Source organism: Glandiceps talaboti, chromosome 5 (assembly GCF_964340395.1).
Source record: "Glandiceps talaboti chromosome 5, keGlaTala1.1, whole genome shotgun sequence".
Classification (NCBI taxonomy): domain Eukaryota; kingdom Metazoa; phylum Hemichordata; class Enteropneusta; family Spengelidae; genus Glandiceps; species Glandiceps talaboti.
In genome coordinates, this window is record NC_135553.1 from 20,572,004 (window position 1) to 20,581,948 (window position 9,945).

Consider the following 9,945-nt stretch of genomic DNA (forward strand, 5'->3'; position numbering starts at 1 on the left):
GGAATATAGGGAGGGGGGCAAGAAAAATGTTTCCTGTAAATGAGAAAAGTAAGAATAATAATTTTGATTCTGAAGGTTGGTTGTTTTTTGACAAATTCAAGATATTCGATTAAAATTATTTATATTAATAATGGCATTGTTATTATGCAAATTTCTATGTGCTATTTGTGTTAAAACTGTTTAAAAAATTGAAGATTTGAAAATCATTTTAATATATATTGTGAATGCTACCCTCTAATAGTTTAAAGTCTTCATGGATCAGCATGGTAACTAATGATGCAAGGGTTACCGGGGTAACAGTAGAGTAGTTATATCATAACAGGAAGTATTATATTTCGGATTAAATACAGGATTAGTGTATATATAATTTGATCAATGGTTTTACTGTTGAGGTTGAAAAAAAAAACCAAGTGAAATAAAAGGCAGTACTGTATTTTGAATTCCATACTTGAACACAATTATACTTATTTTAAAACTTAAAGTAAACTTTAAAATGATCACATTTTAGAAATCAAGATAAATTTTGAGTTTAATATTCAGTTTTTTGGAGGACTGAAAAAAAAATTAGTGAAAAAATTGTATTGTTGTACATTCTACTACTTGAATCCAACTACAACTGCTGAATGAACGGAACCTGTTACAAACTGGAAAAGTAAACAACTGAATTGCATTAATAACATTTGGCTCAGCATGGTGGAAGTACAGAGACTTGTATTACATTCCATCACTTGATAAGAACAGTTTTATAGATAATTATGATAAATAGTCCGCATTCACAAACAAATTAGAAGCTTCCCTGACATTTCATGTACACATAAAGAGGCCATAAAACTGTTCTTATCCAACCATGGCATGTAATGCAAGCCTCTGCTGTTCCAACATACTGTACCAAGTGTTGTTTAATAATCCAATTCATTTGTTTACTTTGCCTGTTTGTCCAATGTTCTGTTTGTCCATCGTCTGATGTCGGCAGTTGTACTTATTTTACAATTTATGTATTAAAATTGGTCAAATTTTTTTAGATCAAGATAAATTTTGACAGTTCCAGGTGTTGGGGGGGGGGGGGGGTGAGACAAAAAAATAAATGAATAAAATCTACTGTTCTAAATTCTACACTTGAACACAACTACTTATTTTACAACATAAAACTTAAAGTGATCATAATTTTTAAAAAATTTAGATAAATTTAACAGTTGTTTACTTTTTTTTTCATTGACAGGAAAATTCCAGACAGGGGTAAAATGTCACAAAGGTCAGAGGTCAAATCTATAGGGTAAAACTGTGCATACACTTCTGTGGTCAGTAAAGCAAAATGTAAACTGTCAAAATTCTTATGGTCTCACACAATAGAGAACCCTTGGCTATTAGTCTCAAGATCATTGCATCCTTCATGTTCTCCTTTCAAAATTATGCAAAATATGCAGTATCAAAAAACTACCCAAGACACCCCAAATAAATATTTATTATATTTTACACTTTGGTCGTACTCAGGTGTCAGGGGTTTTGGCTGTGTACACCATTAAGTTGCTGTCAACAAAACGATGTTTACAGAAACTTCAAAAGAATTCACCTCAGAGAATTTTTGCTGTGAAGATTTTGTTTGAAGTGCTACTTTACTAACACTGGGTCATTTACATTTAGACGTAGGAAATACCCTCCTGGCATAAAATGTCGGAATACTTCATTTTAATAACTTCTAAAATGTATCTGTTTTTCTAGCTCAGGCTGAAAAGTGTCAACTCTGTGTGCATGCAGCTGACATTTCTGTCAGTCACCCAAAAAGGTGAAGGAGATTGCCGTGACATTTTGTCAGATTCCACCACTCTTTTGAAACTCAGTACGTGAGCTGTGAAAAACGATCGATGAAGCCAACGTCATCTGTACATGCAGTCACCATGCACTGTGTTCCTGTTTGCTTGTCTGTTCTGAGAAAACCCTTATTTCCAAGAATCTGTAGCATACGTTTAACGAAAGGATTGGTTTATACAACTCACATGATATATGGATTTTGGAAACATTCCAAAAAATTTACAACTAGCAAAGGTAATACTACCTGCATGGTAGAAACCAATATCCCATGGGCTTGTTTTTTAAAATTCAACTTATTATTGTACCAACAGGTGACAACTTTACTGATCAGTTTAATGTTAAAAACAATGGAAATTCAACATCATACTGCAATGATAGTATAAAAACAAACGGCATACAAATTAGAAGTTGACGATCAAAACACAAGTTTGATGTAAATTTTTACCTGGAAATTTTTGCGTAAGACTATAATAATTGTCACTTTTTTTTGCTGGAAAACAAAAATATCAAAATATTAGTAGCTACTAAAATACCTTTTTCTATATGAACACAATGTAGCAGCAGTTTGGTAATTTTAGGGAAAATTAGTCTGTGAGAACTAGCTGTAAAATAATAAAATCATAGTGGTGAAAATATCTAGTAGATTTACACTATTTTTCAAAAAAACTGCATGGATTGCATGTATAGACACTTTGTACATGTGATTACTAACATTAGTTGACAATCTGTAAGGCCAAAAAAAAAGAACACAAAAAAAATTGTTTCTGGTCAGCATGCACATCACTTAAATACCCCCGCGTCGGTCTTTTTTTTCCCCATGCAGTCTGCATATTTAGGGAAAACCCCACAAATAACAATAACCCTCCCTACTTCACTGAAGACAACTCCAGAACCAATCATAAACAAGCAAATGACATCTGCCCCACATACACACTTGCTATAAAGTACTAGATAAAAAGAACAGTAACTACCATAAATAGTAGATTTAGTGACAGGTTTGTTGAGAATTAAAAAAAAAAAGTCATGTCATCGCACCACTTTAGACAAAATGTCCCAACCAGAAACAATTCTTTTTTTTTTGGCCTTATCAGTATACATAATTTATAATTGTTGTAACAGATGTGGCTAGTAATAGACTGATCTTACTAAAATGGTTGTGACTGTAGCACAACTGAAAATATACATGATTACAATTATAAGTCTCAAAGATGATTCGATCCCTCGATCTCCCCTTCACCGACTTACATCACACGTACTGCTGTTGCAAAAGTTAATGTTACAGCGGAAACAGAGTTAACGTAGCATTTCACTGAAGGCGTACAAAAATGTTTTACATAAAAGATAGACACACTTTAACCCCAGACCACAATGAACAATTATAGCCACATAATATGACATGATATGTTTATTGCGTTTCTAGGCAACCGGCGGCACCAGCCCATATGCAAAATTTAGAAATAGTGAAAAATACATTTCTGCCGTACAGATAGCAAAAGTGAGAAAAATATTTTACATAGCATTTACTTTGGAAGTTCTCATCTCCATTGATTTTTATATACATATTTATACAAATTGAGCAAGATAACTATTAACTTAGCAGAACTCATTAAAATGTCAAACTTATTGCAATTGGGTTCAATGGTTGTGAACAGTGCTTGGTAAGAATTATGGGGAAGGAAAGCAGGACTTATCAATATTCCAAATACAACACAAATCATCCTAATAGGTGATGAACAACTGTCATTATTATAGAATATCGTTATTCTTGTTGCTAAGCGTTATATTTATATTTCAAAGTTTAGAAAACAAAAAAATCAGATTTGATGACAGACAAAAAATACTTACAAAATATTCAGAGTGTAGCATTTCATATTGCAGTTAGAAAAAGTCAATTAAATGCACATATTAAGAAATAGGGACAGTTTTTGAAAATGATAACTTAAGAAAAGTTTCCAAATACAAAATGTAAAAAATTTCCATCCATGAAAAGAATTTTATTTTTGTTATAATTAAGCCCAATAAAAATATTTATTAAATACAAAAGAAGTGGTTTCTAAGGTGATCATATGATATACTGGACGAAGAAAGTGGTACTCATCTTTGACATGCCCTAAGTTACATATACTACATAATCTAAGAATTATAGTACCATGCATACACATAGCAGAATCCTGTACCTTATAATTATATCTCTCCAAGTGAAAAACTGTTAAAGATGATTCTTGTATAATTAATGTACAGTGTATTTAAGAATTCTGTTGAATTATAGGTTGGTGTGGCTATTTACTGATCATGGGACATGATATCCTGATACACAAACACAAAATAGATAATACTAAAATAGCAGTGCCAAACACACACAACAGCTTATAGGATCTCAGCCCACTGGTTTAGTGGTCTGAGATTTAGGATGTAGAAGTAGACATGTTATCATTTTATTTATCAGTAGCAAAGTAAACAATTGAACCATAAAATGAAATTTTTAAAATAATGATACACACACACATACATGGACTTCATGTTTTCATTTATGGGTTCAATTGTTTACTTTGCTACTGATAAACAAAATGATAACAATTGTCTGTTTCTACATCCTATAAACTGTTGTGTGCCAGGCAATAATCTAGTTTGTGTTTTTTGTGTCAGGATGTTAAGTCCCATGATCAGTAAATAGCCACACCAACCCTGTTTCTCCTGTAGTGTAGCTATAAGCACCACAACTTGATTGATGAGGTTACTTAACATCGTACCACCAGGTGCACGGATATAATTGTTCCGATAAAATAGCCATTGCCTATTTTACCCCTGGTAGTCTATAGGCTATCCATGGCTTCCAATTTCTAGATCTCTCTTCAAGGGAGACATTTGAAGCCATGGATGCCAAGCATGGATATAGCCCGAGGGGGGTACTCCTCTTATTTATGCCACCCTTTGGGGTGTGTTTTCTAGCCATTTGGTCTAAAATGGGGTCTTTTTTTCCAGCTGAACGGTCAAAAACAGGATCCACTTTGCTTTTTTTTTTTGCTTGGTCTAAAATGTGGTCCAATTTGTCCTTTACCAATCATAAGTGCCATTAATTGTCCAAAAATGTTGCCTCCTAAGGAAAATGTATTTAGGGCTAAGCTTTCATCTTTTAAAAACCTGTAGTCTAAAATGGGGTATTAATTGTTGGACAAAGTGGGTCTATTAAAAATGGGGCCTGGAGTTTCCAGCACTGGCCACACATCCTACCTGAGAGTTGACCACTGTACTGCCCCCTGAAAGTATACAGTCCAAAAATGTTCAAAAAATGGTTATCAAAAATCTTAAATCTTTTCTTTCCTTTTTACCAGACTACACTGCTGCATGTTGTGGAGTTTATAATTGTCCTCGGCCTGGAGCTGCATATAGCGTCTTTTATACCCAGGGTACACTGAGTCCGATGACATCAGTATGCTATATACACTACCATCTGTATACAAAGGGAAATCCCCAGTTGTGTCCCATGTCGTGTTCGAGGCTAACAGAGACAACTTATTGTAGCAAAGCAGATAGGCTATACAGATCATTTGTGAGATTGAAGACGGAAGTACCCAGTGAAAAGGTTTCAGATTTGCTGGTATATAGGATTATGAGGAAACATGCAAATTATGTGACTTTGAATTAAATTATGGATTGGCTGCAGAATGACCACATTTGGACATATTGCTCCTAAATCAACATGGTGTAATAGTGCAGAGTAGAAACTACTCAACCGATGTATTTTCAACAAGGAGACGTGTGACCCCAACACACAAATTTTGACACAACACAACTGAATAACTGATTCCCAGTATGAGCATGAATGTTCATGGTGTCTGTCTGCATGGGTTCATATTTTTCTAATGAAGATTTCTAAAACTCGCAGACAAAAAATTCCTTTGAAGTGAAACCCAAACTTTTGGCTGACATCTTGTCACTGAGTCTGTACATGAGAATGACTTAATTTGTTGCAATAGATTGCTGAATATATATGCTGAATTCATCATTTTAGTGATATTAAATATAAGCCATTCACATAAAATTACAATTATGCTTCTTTTTTTAATACTTTTTCATATTGGGGATAAAAAAAACCTACATATTGGTCAGCTTGTATGCTTATAAGGATTACTAAATCTTTTAATGCTTTAATGTACATCTACAATTTTACTGCACCAGCAAAATAAAATACAGCAAAAGTGGGGGGGGGGAGAGAGAGAGAGAGAGAGAGAGAGAGAGAGAGAGAGAGAGAGAGAGAGAGAGAGAGAGAGAGAGAGAGAGAGAGAGAGAGAGAGAGAGAGAGAGAGAGAGAGAGAGAGAGAGAGAGAGAGAGAGAGAGAGAGAGAGAGAGAGAGAGAGAGAGCAAAATCTTATATGAACAAATTTTGGAGACTTTTATAAAGTTTAAGAGTTTGAGTGAACTAATATTTGATATACTAAACGAAAATAAATTTTTGATCTTATTTGTAATAAATAATGTGACTACCTCTTGGAAATTCTTATTTCCCTTCTCTTTCAATGACTTCGTCTGACAACATTCGTTCACACAACACACCTCCTCCATTGACCTCATCTGATAACACTTATTCACACACACTCACCCCCCTCCATCAATTACCCACAATGTTTATTGCCTGGCTGAACCCTTGATGGCCATTAACACTCCCGGATCTTTGAATACTCACTCAATCATTTGTGTCAGGCTTTCGATTGAACTCATTCAGGATCTACAGGATATCTCAACTTACTGCAACCTGTTGCTGGGGAAATCCCCAAGAAATCTAGCCAACTGTCTTGCTTCTTGGTAACAGTATTTCTGAGTGTTCGTCGTCTATGAATACAGTCTGGGTGACATTATACATGTAGTTGGAATTCGGCGTGGATATGAACAATAAGGGGAGTTTTTAGTTCACACAAAAATGGCTTTAGAATGACAAAAGTGAATTCACTGAAAAGTAACAAGGAAATGACGCATAAGTCCAAATAAAAAAAATGGGTGTTTCCAACAACCCAACCGATCTTATTTTAAGCTCCAAACCTTTAATCAAATTTTTGGATGCAAAAAGGTAAAATGGTAACAAATTACTTCTATTTCACCTTCATGCCTTTGTCTCATCTGTGGTCACTTTTTTTCAATCATATTTCAGAAAGAAACCAGATCTTTTTAGACCATAAAAGTCTACATAATGTGTTTGTCTACTTAAATTATAATTGGCTTCATTTACTTCTTTTACATCCCATCAAACTCTCAAGGAAGTATTATGACCGACGAGTATCACTTATCTCGGAGTCGAAGCAATTTTTGAAATTTCGACCTCCCTACCCTATTTTCTGAAGTCATGTTATCAGAAACAAACATTTTTTTTTAATTTTGCCTATTAAGTTGAAGTTGGATTCTACCTACACTGATATGAATCAATCATAAGGAAGTAAAAATATAAAGGCATACCAACCAAAGAATGTCTTCTTCTTTTTTTGTTCAATCAGGAAGAGGAAATATTTTTTTTAAAAATCACCTAAAAAATCACGTGCAAGTTTGTCAATGAAATTACACTAAAAAAGAAGATTGCGCCTCAGTGACCAATTTCTCTGAAATCAAAGTTTTTTAAAATCTCTCCTAGTACTTGTTCCTGATCATTTTGAAAAGGGTTTTTACCATCTTGTTTTCAAGGAAATTGACGCTGTTCTAACTTCCTGTACGTTAACACAATATTTGGCAGTTATATTGGATTGTAAAAAGTCGTGATTTTGATTTAAAATTTTTTTAATTATTTTATTTATTTTTATTAATTATTTTAATTTATTGTTATTAATTATTTTTATTTAAAATCAATTTCAAACGTTTGTTAGGTTTGATTTTTCCCCTTGATGTTTACTCATTCTCGTAAACCAGAGTTATTATTTCTACCACTACATTTCAAAATAAAAGTGGGAGGCTCGTTAAGAACGTTGCCGTAAAACAGGCCTTGGTTTGCGGTGATGTGTTTACTGAGAATGTGACAATGTTTTATTGAACAAAACACAAAATGAAATATTTTTACTTCTGAGGCACATAACAGTATTTATTATTAACTTTGCATAAATTGTTCAAATCAGATGTATATCGGATGTTATATATATTTGTGCAAGTTGTGAGCTTTGAAAATCAAAACATGTAAATTTGAACCAAAAAAATGGTACATGCTTCAATAACTATAGTGGTTGGACATCAGTGCTTGCCAGCTAGCTATGGAATGAACTAGGATTTACTCTTCATACATTGATATCAAAAATTAGTGGTCATTAATTTTTTTCTCAAATTATAAAAACTTAAAATGAATCTTTTTGATCAAATGCATGCCCATACATTGACAACTCCCAAATTCATGAGAAAATTAAAATCTGTTGTTTGTAAAGATACTCACATATTAGACCTAAAAAAAATAATAATTGTTTGGTTCCGGTTACCCAACCCCACCTAGCTTTTTACTGCCAACCCTCAACTTATTTTTTTTTATGCATTCGAGAAAAAAAAAAATCGCAAAAATTGTGAAGTCTCACGAGAAATAATAGATGTGGAAACGAACATCAACATAAAAAGAGAAAATAAAACAGTTCTTCCAATCTGTAATGACTGTGCATCTGAAATAAATAAACACAGAGATCATTTGGAAAACAATGGAAAACCAGAACTAGACACAGACACACTGAGAAAAAAAATATATATATAATAAACTAAAATAAAAAATCTACCTACCCCACCTATTCTATAATTGAGCGTAATTGGAACCACATGATTTTTTGATTAGGCCTAATAGCTTGTTCACTCCATCTTTGTGTAAGTCATACCTGTGAGGGCTAGGAGGTATGACAGCTAACAAGGTACACAAAACCGGCCACAGTGAGCAGGCTTAATACTTGCGTATTAATTTTGGGAGAAACCACAATATTACCTGTGGTGTGCTTTTGATATAAAAACTATTTTGTCTTGAAAGAGCAGATAAAGAGCAACTCATCTTTACAATAAAAAGTCTGAGTCATCATCCATGATTTTTAATTATTGCCTAGATTTAGGAATAAACACTTTTAACATGGCCATATAGTCACCAACACACAAACGTTATTGATCGAGTCAGTGCCATCAACTAGCTACCACGATGTATAGCAACTTGGATTCAGTTGTCAAGAGAAGCAAACATGCAAGAACAACTCAACATAGATGTCTTGCGTATTAAGAGTACCAGACCAGGTTAAATTTATATACATCATTATTAGAAGAGGTGTCAAAATACCAGTAAGAGCATTTGGTAAACAAGCATTCAGAAACAGGTGTTTTTCTGAGAAATATTTTATACAACAACACTTCTACGAATTCGAAGCTAGGACGAAAAATGATACCTGGATTTGGCCTCCAGACAGCCATGTGGTAGTCAAAGACTTCCAGACATAATGGAGGTGCATGAACACAAAAGCAAGGGCACTTGATCAGTGTGTTGTAAAAACCGCAAACGGTTGCATCTGAAGTATGAAGTATGGGAGTACGATCCGGGTGTTTTTTCTATCTTTACTTCCTTCACAACCCTTCTGTAACACGTACACTTCAAGCAAAAAAAAAAAATCAAATTCTAAAACAAGCATGGTGGTGACATCGTCACTTACCCTCGCAAAACCTTGAGATTTTAAAGTGGCCATATATGGAAAATCTGGGGTATTCATTTTGGATTTTTAATTAATAAAACAATTTGACTTTGTTTTCTTAAGTCCAAGTCCATGTCTGTCGCTCAGTAAATTGTAACATTGTTGTATATATGCACAGGGAGTGATTTTGAAAACAAACTTTTTACCATTTTTTAAGTTTTTTGTGATTTATTGAGTTATAAATACAGACTTGGCCCGTGCTTTTCCCATTCAATTTTCAAGTAGGAAAACTCAGTTTAAAAGTTGCTTTCGTCATTAAAACTTTCAAATAAACAGCAATTTCTTAGTAAGTGAAAAAAAATAAAAATAAAAGGCTTTGATATATTCATACACCATGATAAAAGCCTACCACTATAAAACAGAATCTGTGAATAGCCAAATTACTTCAAGGTCAAAAAGAGACAGTGTTTTGAAATTTTCCTTTCACCAATTGAAATGTATAGCCCACTGAGACTTGTC

The 9,945-nt window shown here is 33.6% G+C and overlaps 1 protein-coding gene across 10 annotated transcripts in view; it reads left to right on the forward strand.

Moving 5' to 3' along the window:
* The window catches only part of LOC144435818 (serine--tRNA ligase, mitochondrial-like), a 112,960-nt gene that overhangs the window by 58,987 nt on the left and 44,028 nt on the right, over positions 1–9,945 (forward strand). Inside the window, exons 5-7 of one of the 10 annotated variants that reach the window (XR_013480908.1) lie at positions 1,220–1,298; positions 1,720–2,043; positions 5,142–6,013. The exons of 7 other annotated variants lie outside the window; for them this stretch is intronic. The gene's annotated coding sequence lies outside the window, so the exon portion shown is untranslated. Of the gene's footprint in view, positions 1–1,219; positions 1,299–1,719; positions 2,044–5,141; positions 6,014–9,945 lie in introns of those variants that run through there. 2 more of the 10 variants (XR_013480909.1, XR_013480910.1) reach the window with 2 other exon arrangements.